We start from the raw sequence: 19,895 nt of genomic DNA, 5'->3' as shown, positions 1-19,895 counted from the left end.
GATATGCATTGTCATATATGTGAGTGACTGACTATAAGAGTAACTATATACATGATTAAGAGAGAGCATGAGTATATGTTTGGGAAGTGAATGGATTTTTTATTCAGGTATGAGTGAATGAAGGAGTGTTTCAGAGTCTCTGTGACTGAGTGACACATGCCTAAGTGTTTAAATGGAAAAGAAAATAGTACATCAGTGGTTGAATTGGTAAAAACCAGAGTGAGTGTATGTCTGGCTATTTGGTTGAGTCAGAAAGTGAGTAATTAATGCTTGGGCAAACACAAGGAGATGATGGACAGATCGCTGAAACTTTTTTAGACACTCACCCCAGTCACAGATCTGGGTTGAATCCATCATTGTTCTTTAGCTCACTTCACCACCCCAGTTCAGACCCAGCCATATGCAAATCAGTCTTGATCCTGTTCCTCATTGGAACAGTCCGCCCCTAACTGCCAAGCCAAATCTTCACTGGACTGGACACCAGCATCCTGAGACTGGTTTCGGTGTAAGATCCCTCATCAGCCAGGCTAGCTTGAATCCAGTGGCAAAGTAATAAAGGGACCCACATCTGGGCACACCCTGCCAACTTAGGGCGAACAAAGTAAACATAAGGAGATTATGGACGGAGCACTGTAACTTTTCAGAAATTCACCACTAGTTCAGACCCAGCCATGCTCTACATGCCACTGGAGTCAAGCTAGCCTGGCTGATAGGGGTGATATCCCAAAACTGGTCCTAGGATGCTTGTTTCCAGTCCAGGGAGGACCTGGCCTGGTAGTTCGGGCTGGACTATTCCCATGGGGAACAGGGTCAAGACTGATTTTCATATGGCTGTTTCTCTGCTGGAATAGCATGGGGAGAAAACAAACAATGGATTTAGGCCCAGATCTCTGTACCCAGATGAATGCATGACATTGTTCAGCATTCTGTTCATCAATTGTTCTTTTTAATTGGTGCATGAGAAAATAATTGAGTGTTTGAGTAACTGAATAAGTGATGGAAAAGGTGTTTAGATTATTTTATGGCTGAGTGAAAAGGTGTGTGAGTGGCTGTATAGATTAGTAATTAGATATATGAGTGGCTATATGGGTCAGGGAGAGTGTACATGAGTGCTTCTATAGATAAGTGAGTGAGTGTGTGAGTAACTGAAGAACTGTGTGAAAAGGGTACATACATAATTATATTGGTAAGTAAGAAAGATAAATCACTAGCTGTAGGCATGATTTAGTGGCTGTATGAGTAACTAATTGTGTGAGTGAGTGGCTGTGTGACTGCTAATATAATGGAGTGAGTGGGTGTGTTTGTGGCTGTATGTTTGTGACTGGTCTGTGAGTTACTGAATGTGTCAGTGACTGGCTGTGTGAGTGTCTGTCAATGAGTGTGTCAGTGGTTGAATGAGAATGGGATGGGACTATGAGATCGAAGTATCTGTATGTCTATAGGAGTATGTATGACCTGAGTATATCAGTGAGGTAGTGGGAGTGTGAATCACTGTGTGTGAAAGTGAGATATTCTATTGGTTGTTCTATGACTGAATTTCCTTTATCCACTGTGTGCTTTTTAGTGGCATTCCCGAGACAATCAGGGTGGACCAACAAACATATGCCCTACCCGTGTGACAATTTGGCAACTCAGAGCACCTTGCACTTTATTCTATGTTGCCCTCTTTACAAAGAGCCAAGGGAAAAACTTCTAGCTCCGCTTTTAAGGAAAATTCGGCCTTGCACATACATTGATGGTTTTAATTTTCTACATTCATTTGCCACTTCTGCTATTTGCATTGCAGTTCCTAACTATATAAAAGTTGCAATGGCCATTAGAAAGCATTATGAGCTATAGAAGCTGCCCAGGAATGTTGTAATTTTTTATGTCAAGAAATACAAGGAGAGAAAGGGTATGACGGAACTACTCCTAGTCCCCTTAAAAATTAACACAATCAACAAAGAAGGAGCAATACCGGATTTACATCACTGCTTAGATGGAAGAAACAAAAGGAAAAAGATTGCTTTTTTAAGAAGAACCCTCACCCACCAACCTAGTTGGTGATTTGCTTCATCATTGGGTTTCCACCCAAGAGGCCGAGTGCCTCCTGGGTGTGCTTCAACGACTGAGTTACAGCAGAGCGGGTTTTTTTGTGGACAGTGCAAAGAGAGTGACAAGTGATTAGGTTTAAAATTGCCTCTATGATACCTAGAAATGTATTGGTGGGATCTTAGGGCAAAGTTTAAAAACAAAGGGATGTTATCTGTGCCTCAATTGATCATAAACATTTGTGGTACGGCTGTGATTTGATCTGCATGTTTCAGCCTTTTAATGCTTAGTAGCTAGGCTTTCTTCAGGACCAGTGAAAAAACAAGTGCACTCGCTAAGGTGCTCTTATTCAGTGAGACATGAACCGCAAACTTACGGTTCTGCTATCAATGACTTTGTCTGAAAGAGTAATAGATGAGGTTAATAATCATTCATTCCAGAGAATCATGAATTCCAAGGCAGTAATGTGCTCATTAGGTTCACCAGGTGCAATGACTCATGATCCACATGCCTGGATCTTCACGCAGTTTATTCCACCGATGACCCTTATGCAGGTAGTGGGCACACATGTGTCTAAGTGGCAACCATTACTTGCCATCAAGGTTTAAAAAAAAATGAAACTCAATCTCTTGTGGAAGTGGGAGTTAGAAAATCATGTTAGAAAAAACATGTTATAAAAAACATGGCGAAGTATAACACTACTGGTATCTGACGTCGATTTCAAGTGTGCCATACCCCATGGATCTTGGTGGTGGGCGTTTACCTGTAGTCAAACAATAGGAACAAACTAATTGAAAAAATCAATCAGACAAATGTGTGTCAGTAGTCTGGCGATTAGTGGGCAAGTGCCCTATTAACTTCGTCAAGGTAAGCGCCTGCATCTGCCATCTGTTTCAGTCCCGGCCCGGGATCCCGAGGATAACCTGTCTCCCAGGAGGGCCATATAAATGTCCCAGCCTGTGCAAGTATTTCTGTGTGCGTCATCACATGGAGCGTGATGACGTCAACACGCGGACGTCTTTTCGGTATATTTTAAACCCTTATCCGACTGGCATACAACTTGTGATGCTTTATTGAGACAATGCACATATTACTTGGAAAAGGGAGTTCTAAAAGCTTATAACGTTGCACGTTTACCCAGTTGTGTGGTAACAGTGGGATAATGTAGTGACAGTTAATTCCCACTGTCAAGATGTTAAAGGTGGAAACAAACTTTCTCCCACAACTCAACATAAAAAGAGCCAAATTTCGTACCCCTTAAAAAGCTAATATGTTTATTTTTACTCTTTAGTCACACTATGGTGCTAGCATGGTTAGTAGGCCTGGGCGAAAATTTAGTTCCGTTCGCGAAAATTGCGATAATTTGACATTTTCGCGTTCCGCGGAGAGAGCGAAAATGTCAAAAATTCCGGTTTCCGCAGCTTGGCGATAATTTGTTTCTTGCTCGCGCTGTAAAATAATACATTCTCGCGTGCGCGCGATCGCCTTACCTGAATCCCTGCGTTCGCCGACAAGATTTCTTGATCCGGTCGCGTTCTCCATGAGATGTTGTATTGTTTTTAGCCATTTGCGCTGTCTCGCGACAGTTCGCGCCCGCAGTGACGTCATGCGTCGCGCGATCACGTCTTTCTTCTCGCAATCATGCACCGCGAGACAACTCAAAACAAGATGGCCGCGCCCGCAAGCAACCACATGGGTAAGTTGGTGACCCGCAACCATGCAGAAAATCTCACGAACATGCCGTAAAAAAACTTCCCCATCTTCACGATATTTCCGCTTGTTTGCGATAATTTTAAACATTTTCGCAATAATTTGCGAAAGTTAATTTCGCAAATTCCGCCCACCCCTATTGGTTAGGTATTGCGAGGACCCACATTATAACCACTGTTACGGTGGGCGTTCTTAAAGACATTAACAGGTTTTCTAGTGTCAGCTGTATAATATGACATTCCGGATGGGTGTCCACAAAAGCCTGGACAATAGGGTTGGAAATCTGCTTCACACCTTACCCCAAACACATAAAAGAGGGGTTGGTTCGACTTGCAGTACAGTTTACATGGAAAAGATTTTTAATCATTACTAGTTTATATATACCCACTATCATTTAATCTTCACTAAGCTATTTGTCGCAATACATTTCTGCCCAGTGTGAAATTGGTTTGTGGTCATACTGTTGGATATCCCACCTGTGGTTCAGCGTTTTCCAGGGAACATTATCATTAAGACCATGTTTATGGGTAGAACTTCTGTATACCCATCTCTGTTCTTTTTCCAAGAGGAGTTTCTGTGTATTCCCTGTTGCTTGCAGTTGCTCAATGACTGTCCATCTAAGGTCATTTGTTGTGTGACCTGTTTCCAAGAAATTATCTGTCATTTTTGTCGGGTTTCAGTTACACCTGATGTTACTGCGTGTTCGCAGGTCCTTTGCTTAACTTTCTTGCTTGCCATCCCTATATAACGTAAGCCACAGGGGCATGTTATTAAATACACCACATTAGCAGAATTACAGATTGTGTGTGCATACAGGACCGAAGTCCTGTTAGGATCCAGACGTTTTTGGGGGACCGTCAGGTTACACACACTACAATTGACACAGGGGTAGTGTCCGGTAACGTTTGGAAGACCCCAAGCATTAAGGACTGTCGGTGTTTGAGCATTTCCGGCTTTTCTAGGGCAGGTGAATGCTAAGGAATGCTTTAAGCATCTTGCTTTCCTAAAGGAAAAAAGTATTTTTTCCCATTTCCTTTTTCCTCTCTGCAGAATTTTCCAAGGTTTATTGATAGATTTTGTTACTAAATTGGAAACTGCGCTATAGGGTGATACGCATGTTAGAGGGATTTCCTTTGTTGTCCAGGAATTATCCTCGAGAAGTGAGTCTTGTTGGTTATGAGCCCGTTTTTGTGAGGTTTATAGTGTTCTATTTGGGTAACCGTTGGGCTTGAGTTTGATGGAAAGGTCTGCTGCTTGGGCCTGGTAGTCCCCCAGTTTGCTACAATTCCTCCTCAGACGGAGGAACCATCCATAGGGCAGAGTTTCTCTCAAGGCCCCAGGGTGAAAGCTGTCAAATGTTAGCAGGTTATTTTTGGCAGATAGTTTCTGGTAAGTTTTAGTCACCTGTCTTCCATTTTCCTTTGTGATGGTAATATCAAGGAAAGTCATCTCTTGGGGGGGAGTTTGGCCAGCGATGGAAGATGGCAGATGCCTAAAGCTGGAGCTCCCAGGCCGGGGCCATCAAATCCCATAAATAATCCACTAAACGGGAAGCATTTGTGCCGTTTTACTATGGCTGCAATGCGGGAGGCTCCAGTTACGCGTAGAGATTGCAATGTAGCAGTAGGGTAGCCTGGACGCGTTGCTATGTGAAAGTCTGGCCGGCGGCCGGCTAAATGATCACACGAGGCCAATGTCTGCGGCCTGCATTCCAGTGAGAAGGTGCGGCACTGTGAGAAGGGGCCAAAATGGTTGGCAGAGCAAAGGAACGTTGAAATTGAAGCACCACCATCGACGTAGCGAGGTCAGCAGTGCTGCAGCAGGGAAGGACGGCATAATTTGACCCATTCTCGCCAGGCCTCACACATGCATCTGCGAAATCCGGGAGACAGGGCCCGACTTGTGGTGAAGTGTACGGCTTGGAGGCACAGCTGGTGGAGTTTTGAGGGACTGTTCGCACTTGTCAAACTGAGCTCTGTGGGGATGGCAGGATGTGGGTTCATCTACCCTCTTGCCGCCGATTAACTGAGAGCTCCGGAGCAACATGTGGGCCTGATTACTGCGCAGTCTGCTGCATGGACTTTTGGCCCAGAGAAACAGCAAGCTCTTGTTGCCATTGAGGCCCTGGACTGAGTGCTGACATGGGCCGTGGTATGTAGAGACAGCATACCTCTGGGTTGCTGGACCCTATAAGAGAGTGATTGGGCTGAGAGGAGGTTGCCGGCGGCGGTCGAGGAGACCGGCGGTCGAGGTGGTTCCCGGCCCCTGCGAAGCAATGTAGTACTGTTATGATCATCTGTGGGTAGAAGCATGAGAAACAACTATGCCAGTATGGAGTCCTAATTACCTGCAGTGGCATGATTCTGGCAGGGAGTCTGGTGCAGTGGGTCAGGGTGCTACGTGACTGCCTGAGGGCTGCCAGTCATGAACAAGTATGTGTATTAGCCCAGTAGCGGAGTATACTAGATGCATGGGGATTGGTGGTTGCATGAACAAGAAAGCAACTAGAACGTGCACAAACACTGTGGGACACAGAACTGTAAACACTAGAGTTCCTACATTGAGAAGCAGGTTTTGCCCATAAGGATACCAGACGACGCTCCCACTAGATCGTAGCACCAGTGCACAGTGACGAGGCAATAGTTGTAGGTACAGGTTGTGGCACAGCTACTGTGGACAGCAGCACAGCTAAGCTGTGCTGCAACTTTATGGATTGTATACTCGAAAGTATGGGAAGTCAAAAGGGTAAACAAGTGGACCAGGGCCCTCCAAGTGACTCTAGTTCTAATCCCTTACATGACTCTCAACCCATGGAGGAAGAAATTCCAGACCCTCACATACAGGTGGAGCAACCACCAGATAAACTAGAGATTAAACTGCGAGAAATCAGTAAAATTAAAACAGTGTTAGAATAGCAGTTGGGCACACTCACTACGGGTGTAAGTCTACTTTAGGCAGACCACAAGAACCTAGCAGAAAGGGTAAAGAACCACGCAACATATTACGCTGTGGTGCAAGGCCCAGACCAAGGTGGTCTCACAGTTGCAGCGGCAGGTCAGGGAGCTGCAAGAAAAGTTGGATGATGCAGAAGAGCAGGCACACAGAAGCAAAGTACGTATAGTTGGGATGCCTGAAAAAAGAAAAGGCAGAGACCCCACACAATTTATAGAAAACTGTCTGCGCAAAGAGTTGGCGCCTGAAGGTCTGACGGAAATGTTTAGTGTGGAGAGAGCCCATAGGGTGCCTGCGGGACCAAGGGCCCTGGGTCTGCCGACGCAGCCCATAGTGGCAAAAACCCTGAACTTTAAAGATAGGGACACACTTCTCTGCAAAGCAAGGGAAAAGGCGCAGCTCCTCTATGAGAACTCAAAGTTTTCACTGTTCCTGGAATATACAGTGCAGGTGCAAAGGTATCGGGAGGCCTTTTATGGAGTAAAGCAACATCTCCAACAGCTTAACCTTCATTATGCATTCCTATTTCCGGCCAAATTGAAAGTAACACAGCAATACTAGCCATTTCTTCGAGGATGCCAAGACAGCATGGCTGTGGATAGTCAAGTCAAGTCAAGTGCATTTATTGAGTGCACATATCACCCGAGGGTCTCATTGTGCTAGCGTACGACTCCAAAACCTGCTGAAAGAAAAAGGGGATGTTAACTATTGATCAAACAACCACGTTTTTTATTCTCTGCAAAATCGATTATGCTCTGTGATAGAGAGCCGATGGGAAGGAAGTTTGTTCCAGAAAGTGGGGGCAAGAAAGGAAAAAGATCTCCCGCCATTCTTTGCGGTACACACTCTGAATGAAGTAAGAAAGGATTTAGTGCTAGATCTAAGCATCCTCGTTGGCCTGTACTAACTACTTTTTTTGCCAAATAGCTGGGTCCGCTTCCATGCATAGTTTTATGTACTAGACAGAGGATCTTGAAACAAGTAAGTTTCCCTATGGGAAACCAATGGAGGTGTTTCAGACTAGGGGCTGATGGAGACCTGGAAGGGAGGTTCAGTACCAGTCTGGCCGCTGTGTTCTGCAGGACCTGTAGCCTGGAAGAGAGTTGTTCATTGATTGAGGCCAGGATGGCATTACCATAGTCAGTACGACCTATGATCAAGCCTTGAATCAGTGGCTTCCTTGATTCAATTGGGATCCATTGGAAGATTTTTCTTAGCCTACGCATAATTACATATCAAGTACTGATTATGTTGTCTACGTGATTTTTGATTGATAGTTGGTTGTCAATCAACACACCCAGATTTTGCACCACTGTTTTTGGTAATGGACAGGGACCTAGGTTGAGGGGCCACCAGTCCTCTGACCAAACTTCCTCTGCCCTGCCACAAAGGATGACCTCAGTCTTGCTCTCTTTCAGTTGTAGATGATTGGCGTTCATCCAGTCATCTATATGGATCATACAGTTTTTGAAGCGAAATTTTGTAACAATGGGATCATGACCCAGGGTGATCAGAAGCTGAGTGTCATCAGCGTAAGACATTATATCAAAACCATAGGTTCTGATCATGCTAGCCAACGGTGCCACATAAAGATTAAAGAGCAGAGGGCTCAAAATAGAGCCCTGCGGGACTCCCATCTTTACTGATCGGCTGTGAGAGACCATATTTCCAATCTGAACAGTATTGGTCCAGGCTGTCAGGTAATTACGAAGCCAATTTAAAGCCCTACCTCTGACACCCACCTCCCAGAGCTGTTGTTTTAAAATGCTGTGGGAGATGGTGTCAAAGGCGGCTGACAAATCCAGCAAGATGAGCATGGCTGACTGCCCATTGTCCAGGGCTAGTCTGATGTTATCCATGATTTCCACCAATGCTGTTTCGGTGCTATGTGCAGCCCTAAAGCCGGACGGTGAGGGATCCAGTAATCCATGAATCTCTAGATGTACAGTAAGTTGCTGGTTAATCAGTGACTCAAGCACCTTTCCAAAAAGAGAGCAATGATATAGGCCGGTAATTACTTGGCGTCTTGTGATCAGCAGGCATTTTTTTTAAAAATGGCCTGACCCTAGCTGCTTTCCATACGACTGGGATTGTTGATTGTGCAAGTGACATGTTAAATAGGTCAGTAAGATTTCTAACAAGTAATGGGGCAATGGTTGAAAAGAAACGTGGTGGAACCTGGTCTACTGTAGAACCTGATTTAATTTTAGCCAGGGCGGTTGTCACTTACTCTGAGGTAAACATAGAGAACTCTTCTAACAAAGGGAGAGTGTCCTCAGTATCGTTTTGAAGATTCTTTGCCTTGTTAGTCTCATGATGCGGGAAGGAATTGTAAATTGCAATGACCTTTTCCTCAAAAAATGTAGAAAGCGAATCTACCCAGTCTTGTGTCACTGCAGAGCATGGCTGTGTGGAGGGGGCGATCTACGATCGTAGATAAGAAGTATCTACGATGAGTGAGTTTATACGTTTCCCTGTCTACAGTACGTTTACTTCTCCTCCATTTTCGTTCAGCTGTCCTACAGGACAGTTTTTCTATTTTTAGTTGTTCTGTAAACCAGGGTGCTACCTGGGCTTAAATGTTACCCTTGTAAGAGGGGCCACAATGTCCAATATTGATGTTATTGCAGCCTCAAAGGAGGTGGCTGCCTGGTCAATCCTCTCAGTGTGAGAAAAAAGAAGGGGGCTAAAATGAGCAAAAATGGTGGATGATGTAACTTTTTGCCAGGGTCTTCTCCATGTATATTCATGACTAAGATCCTTTTTTTCAGTAACTACTGATATAGAGAATTTCAGCATATCATGATCTGATCACAACAGTGGAAGGGGTGGCTCCACTCTAATACTGGTTGTATTGGTGAACAGAAGGTCCAGAGTGTGACCAGCCGAGTGGGTCAGTCCTGTCACCATTTGGACCAGACCTAGTGTGTTCAAATTGGTGATCAGCTGACTGGTGTCAGGATCTGATAATAATTCTGCATGGTAATTGAAATCCCCAATCAGGAGAAATTCTCGGCTGTTAGTACATGGGGGGCAATGGCTTCAAGCAGATTATGTGTAAAATTAGTTTTTGAAACCGGAGTTCTATACACTATTGCACCTCGCCAGGTTCTCTCTCTGGCAATACTAGAGGAGCATCAACAGCCTAGGAGGCAAAGTCAACGACATAGGTGCATGGGACTATGGGCTACAGGACAACAGAAGACGCGGGAGCAGAAGCTCGAAAGTAGGAGGGCGGCAGTGAAAGCAGCTGCAGAGTAGAGAACAACAGGAGAGACCAGAAGGTGGGAGTCATCCTTGGACTGTGCGCCAGTGACGGACTCAGAAAATAGCCAACCTCTGTTCCCCTCACTGATGCCACAGACAGCTAGGGACCGGGAGAACTGACTATAGTGGAGAGGAATCCCGCGAATATGCCGGCGAAGTGCAGGCAATGGAAGAGGAGTGCCTACGCAGTCAACGACTAGAGACATTGTGGACTTAAACGTGTAGAAGACATGGTGCTGGAGCTGGCACCAGTGGTAACTGTATTGGCATGAATGCTCATATATGTTTTTGATATATGCTGGTTGGGGGGTGTGCCCCATGCCTGGGAAGAGAACCCAGTTCTCCCCTTTTGCTTTTCTTTTCAACTATCTTTCTTTCTTCTTGAAGTTTGTATCTTTTCTAAGCTTTCAGCTTTCTATCATTACTGTGTGACTACTGCAATGCTGCCATTCGAGGTGGCACGAAGGATCTGGCATGGGGCAAAATGGTCTGTGGCTGGCATATCTCCCCCCGTGCGAAAGCAAAATGTAAGTTAAAGCTGATGTTGTTTGTAGCAGCTGTATGGTTGAGCACAGTTTTAGGGTTGGACCTTCGCATTGGGGTAGTCCAGGGTTTTAAAAATACAGTTACAAAGGTACACTTTGGGACATGCGACAGAGTACACTCGGCAACTGACACTCGGCTCACATGCAAGTTACACATAACATATGTAATGTAAATGGCATCAAACGCATCATATAAATTTCTTTGGGATCTTCACATAAAAAGTACCGCATTCACGCACTGCAGAATAGTAGAAAAGCATGCATAGTTCTCCTACAGGAGATGCACTTGAATACTGGCGAGGTGGGTAAGCTACAGAAAAGGTGGAGAAGGCAGCTGTATGATACAACTTACTCGGCATTTGCGAGAGGCGTGGCAGTGTGGATATGGCCGGGGGTCCCTTTCCGACTGTTAGAGCAAAGGGTGGATTGTGAGGGCAGGTATGTACTACTGAAGGGAGAGTTGGATGGGCAGGCGCTGGTGATAGGAAGCGTATATGCACCAAATACAGAACAGGTAGGGTTCCTGTACCGACTAAACACTGCGCTAGCGGACTGGGCACACTGTCCCTGGATACTGGGAGGGGACTATTACACAGTGTTGGACACATTTTTGGATAGGTCTCATCCCCCTCAGAGGAGCTTAGGCAATAAAACAGGCTGGGACACTTGCAGCATGGATTGGCGGATGGGAACTGCTAGATACGTGGTGCAGTAAAAATGCGATGATGCGCGAATACTCTTTTTGTTCACCGGTACATGCAGTGCACATTAGAATAGACCTTATTCTTTGCTCCTCTGTCCTTTTTCCAAAGATCTTAGACATGGCATATTTAGGAAAAACACTGTCCGATCATAGCTCATTGCAGATTATACTGGAATGGGTTATGTCCCTACCCCGGTGACCACATGGATGTTTGATCCCTAAATCGCTTGACAATGGGGTCTTTAAAGCACAATTGTTGACTACTGTTACTGATTACTTTTCCCAGAAAGCTGGCACTGCCTCTTCTCCATTAATTGAATGGAAAGCATTCAAGGTGGTTGTAAGATGATCATCCATTGGGACAATGGTGGGAGCCAGACAAGAAATAGTACAGAGCTTAACTAAAGTGGAGGGACAGTTAGGACCCCTGGAGAAAGAAGCAGCCGGATCCCCGGAGAAGGCAAATAAATTGCAACAGGCGCAAACAGAGCATGCCGATCTCTTGGGAGATGTTAAGAATAATAGACTATAGAGTGTATGTGCAGAGAACTGACTATAGTGGAGAGGAATCCCGCGAATATGCCGGCGAAGTGCAGGCAATGGAAGAGGAGTGCCTACGCAGTCAACGACTAGAGACATTGTGGACTTAAACGTGTAGAAGACATGGTGCTGGAGCTGGCACCAGTGGTAACTGTATTGGCATGAATGCTCATATATGTTTTTGATATATGCTGGTTGGGGGGTGTGCCCCATGCCTGGGAAGAGAACCCAGTTCTCCCCTTTTGCTTTTCTTTTCAACTATCTTTCTTTCTTCTTGAAGTTTGTATCTTTTCTAAGCTTTCAGCTTTCTATCATTACTGTGTGACTACTGCAATGCTGCCATTCGAGATGGCACGAAGGATCTGGCATGGGGCAAAATGGTCTGTGGCTGGCATATCTCCCCCCGTGCGAAAGCAAAATGTAAGTTAAAGCTGATGTTGTTTGTAGCAGCTGTATGGTTGAGCACAGTTTTAGGGTTGGACCTTCGCATTGGGGTAGTCCAGGGTTTTAAAAATACAGTTACAAAGGTACACTTTGGGACATGCGACAGAGTACACTCGGCAACTGACACTCGGCTCACATGCAAGTTACACATAACATATGTAATGTAAATGGCATCAAACGCATCATATAAATTTCTTTGGGATCTTCACATAAAAAGTACCGCATTCACGCACTGCAGAATAGTAGAAAAGCATGCATAGTTCTCCTACAGGAGATGCACTTGAATACTGGCGAGGTGGGTAAGCTACAGAAAAGGTGGAGAAGGCAGCTGTATGATACAACTTACTCGGCATTTGCGAGAGGCGTGGCAGTGTGGATATGGCCGGGGGTCCCTTTCCGACTGTTAGAGCAAAGGGTGGATTGTGAGGGCAGGTATGTACTACTGAAGGGAGAGTTGGATGGGCAGGCGCTGGTGATAGGAAGCGTATATGCACCAAATACAGAACAGGTAGGGTTCCTGTACCGACTAAACACTGCGCTAGCGGACTGGGCACACTGTCCCTGGATACTGGGAGGGGACTATTACACAGTGTTGGACACATTTTTGGATAGGTCTCATCCCCCTCAGAGGAGCTTAGGCAATAAAACAGGCTGGGACACTTGCAGCATGGATTGGCGGATGGGAACTGCTAGATACGTGGTGCAGTAAAAATGCGATGATGCGCGAATACTCTTTTTGTTCACCGGTACATGCAGTGCACATTAGAATAGACCTTATTCTTTGCTCCTCTGTCCTTTTTCCAAAGATCTTAGACATGGCATATTTAGGAAAAACACTGTCCGATCATAGCTCATTGCAGATTATACTGGAATGGGTTATGTCCCTACCCCGGTGACCACATGGATGTTTGATCCCTAAATCGCTTGACAATGGGGTCTTTAAAGCACAATTGTTGACTACTGTTACTGATTACTTTTCCCAGAAAGCTGGCACTGCCTCTTCTCCATTAATTGAATGGAAAGCATTCAAGGTGGTTGTAAGATGATCATCCATTGGGACAATGGTGGGAGCCAGACAAGAAATAGTACAGAGCTTAACTAAAGTGGAGGGACAGTTAGGACCCCTGGAGAAAGAAGCAGCCGGATCCCCGGAGAAGGCAAATAAATTGCAACAGGCGCAAACAGAGAATGCCGATCTCTTGGGAGATGTTAAGAATAATAGACTATAGAGTGTATGTGCAGAGAACGCATGCGGAGACTGGTACCCTACTAGCACGTATCATACAGAACCAGCCCCAAGCAGCCCCTACAACTTAGATTTGCTCCCCGCTAGGGAATGAGGCTCATACCCAGCTAAAGATAAATGAAGCATTCCAAAAATATTACAGGAATTTGTACAGTACTCCTGGGTGCTCTTGTATGCAAGAGATTGGGGAATTTCAGCATAAAGTGAATCTGCCAAAGCTGGATGAAGCAAGTAAAGATGATTTAAATTTACTGATCACAACGGAGGAAATTTGAGTGGCTATCCGGGACCTGCCGAGAAATAAGACCCCTGATCTGGATGGCCTCCCCACTGAATTTTATGCGGTATATGCAAAAGATCTAGCGCATCAATTAGGCAAGTTATATGTGGCAGCATTAGAGGAAGGTGCGCTTCCCCCGACCACAAGTCAGGCATTAGTAGTATCAATGCCGAAGCCGGGTAGAGATGGCACTGACATAACAGCGTTCAGACCTCTGTCGCTCTTAAATACTGAGTATAAAATACTGAGCAAGATTCTAGTGTCCCGATTATTACCCTACCTTAACAAATTAATACATGCAGACTAATGTGGGTTTGTGCCCTGCAAGAGCACAGCGCATAACGTGAGAAGGCTGTACCAAGTACTGTGGGCCCCTTTAGAACTCTTTCCAACGATGGGATGCCTCTCCCTAGACTTGCGACAGGCGTTTGATACGCTAAGCTAGGAGTATATGTTGGTGGGTTTGGGGCAGTACAACATACCTGCTGAATACCTGAACTGCGTGAGGTTGTTATACGCTGTGCCAACTGCTTGTGTAAGGTCGAGCAGATATATCTATGGAGAATATAAGATTTACAGAGGTACAAGACAGGGATGCCCGCTATCCCGAATGCTTTTTTTTTTGTTAAATAATTTTTATAAATGTAATGATAAAAGTACCAAAGTTACATATGGACATAGGATAAAGCAATAGAATACTATAGCGTATAACATCAACAAAGATTATAATATAGAGCAATCTAATGCAGTGATAATATGTAGAAGGGAATGAAGATCATCTTATGGTTAAGTAAAGAATAAGAAGAATAAGGGAACATATTAAGACAAGTTGAAGCTAGAAGAACATTTTTGAAGATAAGGCATAAAAAAGGGGAAAAAGAGAAAGAAGAAAGAGAAGAAAGGAAAAGACAAAAAGAGGAAAAGAAAAGAAAAGGTAAAGAGGGAAACGATGAGATAAGGAACTAAGGTATGGAAGGGTTAGAGGATAAATAAGAAGTGAAGGGAATCCAAAATAAATCAGATTTGATTTTCTAAGATAACAATGATGATGAGACAGTAGAAATTGTATGTTCATTACAAATAAGATTCTACCACATTAATGTACAGACTTTGGAAATATCTTTCCAACAAGTTAGAATCACTTTAAATGCAAGGGAGATGAAAAGGTCAAACAGTTTTAAATTTGGCGTAACATCACGAAAATCAGTAGACATAGATCCAAGAAATACATTTTGAATTGATAATGGTATGTTACATTGAAATATCTTGGAAGATATTGACCAAATGGAATTCCAAAATTTAAGAACATTGGGATAGTGAAATATTAAATGTAACAATGTGCCATCCGAGGAGAGACAAGTCCAACAAAGGGAAAAGGAAGATTAATCCTATAAATATGAATAAGAGTGCAAACAGCTCAGTTGCAGAGAAAAAATTATGATCGAGTAATGTTAGCAGCTTTTGAAGTAGTGAACTTGTTTTGCCATAATTTGTTCCATGTGTTAGTGGAAAAGGATAGAGAGCAAATGCTTTTTATACTAGTGCTGGAACCGCTTGCGCACAAGTTGCAGAGGTCAGCCAAGAGCTGGGGTATACCTGTTGGCCCGACTATGCATGCCACTTCACTATACGCAGACAATATAATACTGTATACACGGGACTTATATAGTGTGATTCCTGAAACGGCAATGCTTTTCGCTGAATTTGGCAGGGTATCGGGGCACAATGTACATTTTGATAAATCAGTAGCCTTCTCCTTTAAACAGCATGATGCGCCGCATATGATAGCCTTTGGGGTTAGTAGGATACAGATTGCTCCAACCACATTTAAGTATTTGGGTGTACACATATATAGAACACAACAAGACACACTAGACGGCAATGTACAGAGTATGGTAGCGGCATTGCGATCACAAATAGTGTTCTGGATTACATTGCCACTGTCCGCTACAGACCTGATGGCCATCTCAAAGATGGTAATGCTGCCTAGGGTACAGTACTATTTCACAACGCTCCCAATACTAATCCCCTTGAGGGTGTTCCAGGTGCTAGATTCGCTGTTGACAGAGCTAATATGGGGTGTAGGTCGGTGTAGGGTGGAACTAAAGAAGTTACTACTCCTTACAACAGCTGGAGGTATGGGTGCAACAAACTTTAGGGCCTACTGTATGGCAAGTTGTTATATGCTGATTTCTACTTGCTGCCACATGAGTTGTCATTTGTTATGCATTCTAGTTCCATTTGGAACCATGGACTGGAATCTGGACTGAGACTGGCCAGTTGTACTGGAGCTGTCTTAGTATCAGTTGTTCCTGTTGCTGTGCTGTGTAATTATACAATAAATCTACTTATTAATTCTGGATTGATGCTTTCCTTCAATGGCGACGAGCGGAGGAACATTCTTCTCAACATAAGAAGCAGCACAGAAGAAGATTTATGTTCCTGAACCCATTATAAAGAACTTTATTTATTTAAAAAAAAAAAGAAGGAATAAACCAAGAAAATATCCGTCGAAACGGTGGAGATACAGCGAGCTAATTTTACTACATAAAACGGATTTTGGAAGATGGTGTATTTCGAAGCTATTTTCATCAATTTGAAATGAGGATGGATTAAACGATTTACAAGGAAAAGGATTAAGCAAAGGGAGAAATCGACAATCAAGGTGTCTGGAGATCACAAGAGTGTCTGCTGAGCTACGCTGGAATCTCCGATTTACAGCGACAAAAAGGTACTACAACGTTGGCTCAAAATGGGCTGTTAAACTTATTAGACACTCACTGCATCTTTTGAAAATCGGTCCCTGGAACGCTGGCACGTCGTGGTTCGTCTTCGAGTCCTGGTGTGTTGTCTCGGTTTTCCTGGAACGCTGGCACGTCGTGGTTCTTCTTCGAGTCCTGGTGTCTTCTCTCGGTTCTGTGTTCTCCGCCATTACTGCTTCGTCTGGAACTTCGAAGTGCAGTCTGGGAATCGGATGGAAGCCTGGGAGTAATTATTGACGTCCACAACGCGCTTTGCGTGGCAGCCATTTTGCAACAGTATAAAGTATTCAAGGACGCTTTTGGCGTGGCGGCCATTTTGGATCGGGATGAACACGGTGAAGAACAATAACGTCTGAAAGAGACTGGAATTCATCACCATTTAAATCTATTGTACAGGTGACGGTTCGGAGTAACGGTTTCTGAAGCTTGGTGCTTTTCAGGCCAGAAACAAGGATTAAACGCTTGTAAGTGTTGAAATTTTTTTTTTTTCTTAAAAAAAAAAGAGGACTTTGGGCAGAGGAACGTTAACAAGTACTGAAGTTTCCTCATGTAACAGTCGGAAGATTGGTTACTTCATCTGCAAGATTGCAGGAGTAAAAGAAGACTCGGGGTGAAGTAACTGTGGACAAAAAAAAAAAAAAAAAAAAAGGAAAAAAAAAAAAGAGCCGCTCAAGGTCTTATGTATATATATATATGGTTAAGGTGATTCGTGTAGGTCAAACTTAGATTATTGAACTGATGTATGAAAAGGAAATGTATAAAGTATTGTTTTAAGTGCGGTAGCTTGTTAAAGGTTAACTAAAGTCTTACATGCTTAAGGATATTTAAGAAAAAATATGCAGTTTGAACCACCAGCAAAATTCCTACAAACGAAAGGCGATCCACCTCTTCCATGGGCCAGGTGGAAGGAAGAGTTTATAAATTACATGAAGGCCATAGATGGGGAGAGGATGGGAGCTGAACGGAAGAAAAGTATTCTCTTACACTGTTTAGGCTCTGAGGGACAGATGGTTTTTAGAGCTTTACCACAAATTACAGTTGCAGAAAATGCCGAAGCAACTAATGTGTACAATGAAGCCTTGATTAGAATAGAAAAAAGATTTAAACCCAGAAGTAATATAGCACTAAACAGATTTAAGTTTTATACGAGGGTGCAAGAAGAAAGTGAGTCATTTGATGATTTTTTAACTGCGTTGCGCAATTTAAGTTTACATTGCAGTTTTGGTACAATTACAGATGAAATGATAAGAGATCAAATCATTGTACATGTAAGATGTAAAGAAACTCAAAAACAGTTGTGGGTGATGGGGGATCCCAAATTATCAGAAGCAATTTTGACAGCGAAAGCTTTTGAACAAACTGAGAAGTGGATGCATGTGGTTAAGAATAATAGCAAGGTAGATAAAGCGGAAGAGATTGCGTCTGTGAAACGCCAAGATGAGATTAAAAATGAGGTGCATAATCCGCTGTCAGGGAGTAATCCTAACTTCAAAAGGTGGGGAAAGAGTCTAGCCTGTTACAGATGTGGGAACAGGAACCACATGGCATCATTTTCTGGATGTCCAGCCTTAAAGAGAGAGTGTAAGAATTGTGGTAGGATTGGTCATTTTGTTAACATGTGCAGGGAACAAAGGAAATTTGCAGGTCAATTTTTCCCCAGAATTTCATCTACGTTACAAGGCCCTGTACAAGATTTGGTTGAGGGAGGTAATATAGACAGGCCACAGAATACAGGGTTTGTGGTGTCGGTTTTGGCTGGCATGGCTGACTGGGAAGAAGATGAGAACACTCCGGCCAGGAATCCTCCCATGTGTGTGGTTCGAGTGTCAGGGGTAGATTTAGATCTCATGGCTGACTCAGGTTCACCATGGACCATTATTGGAAGACAATATTTTGAAGAGAAGCTGGAAGGGGTTTTCGAGGTTAATGAAATGTTGCCACCAGACATAAACCCGCTGAGTTATGATGGTTCACGCATAGACATGGTGGGCTATTTCAAAACATCAGTGATTTTTAAAAACAGATCGGCAAATATTAACTTATACATTGCAGTTAAGGGTATAAATGTATTGGGCTGGAAAGATCAATGGAAACTTGGGATAATGTTGAATCCTAGACTTAAGGATCCGGTGGTGTTGGATGAGTCTGTTAATGATAGTTACATCTCCTTTACAGGATGTGATAGTATGGAGAACTTCTTAAAAGACTCATACAATGAAGTTTTTTCAGAATCTTTAGGAAAACTTAAGGATTATTCCCACCAGATTAAACTTAAGAATAATGCCACACCGGTTAGACAAAGGATTAGACCAGTACCCATAAACGTAAGGGATGAGTTGAAAACTATGTTAAAAGATTTGGTATCAGAAGGCATAATAGAGCGCATTAATTCGTCTGAGTGGGTTTCGCCCATTGTTTTAGTCCGGAAACCAGATAAATCTCTGAGGTTGTGTGTAGATTTGAGAGCCTTGAATTCAGAAATAATTGTTGATTGTCACCCATTACCCAATATAAATGAAGTGGTGTCATTGTTGGAAGGGGCGAAAGTATTTTTGACCTTTGACTTAAGGTCAGCATACCACCAAGTCGCGCTAACTGAGGAATCGAAAATGTTGACAGCGTTTATAACTCCACAAGGATTATTTCAATATAACAGAATGCCGTTTGGTTTGGCCTCAGCGGCATCTGTATTCCAAAGAATAATGTTTAACATCTTCAAGGACATTGATAATTTCGTGAAGTGCTTTCAGGATGATATCTTAATATTTTCACACAATAATGAAGAGCACTTAAAACACTTGGAGGAGGTTTGTCTTAGGCTAAAAAAAAATGGTTTAACCCTTAAATCTCACAAGTGTAAAATGTTTAAAGAAAGTGTGGAGTATTTGGGGCATACACTAACAGGTGAGGGCGTGATTCCAAAAAAATCAAACGTAGATGGAATTTTAAATGCTCCCTCGCCCAAGACTAAGGAACAATTATTGTCTTTTGCAGGAATGTGCGAGTATTATTCGAAATTTGTGTCAAATTTTGCAAATAAAATGGAGCCTTTGAGGAAGTTATTGCGCCAGAAGGCAACTTTTGAATGGACAGATGAACAACAAGAAGCCTTTATGGTGATCAAGAAAGATATTGTCAATGCTCCCATTTTAAGGCCTTTTTGCATTTACAAACATTGTGTAATTACAGTAGATGCCAGCTTATATGGCATAGGTGGTGTTCTATCACAGAAATCAGGCAATGAAGAATGGAATGTGTGTTTTGCGTCTAGAACATTAAATGAAACCGAAAGACGGTATGCTGTCATAGAAAAGGAGTTGTTGGCATGTGTCTGGGCGATTGAACATTTTAGGAATTACATTTGGGGTGGAAGGTTTACCTTGAGGACAGATCATAAACCATTGGTTAACATTCT

The sequence above is a fragment of the Triturus cristatus genome, chromosome 2_2 (assembly GCF_964204655.1).
Source record: "Triturus cristatus chromosome 2_2, aTriCri1.1, whole genome shotgun sequence".
NCBI classification, from domain to species: Eukaryota; Metazoa; Chordata; class Amphibia; order Caudata; family Salamandridae; genus Triturus; species Triturus cristatus.
This window is presented reverse-complemented; position numbering follows the sequence as displayed.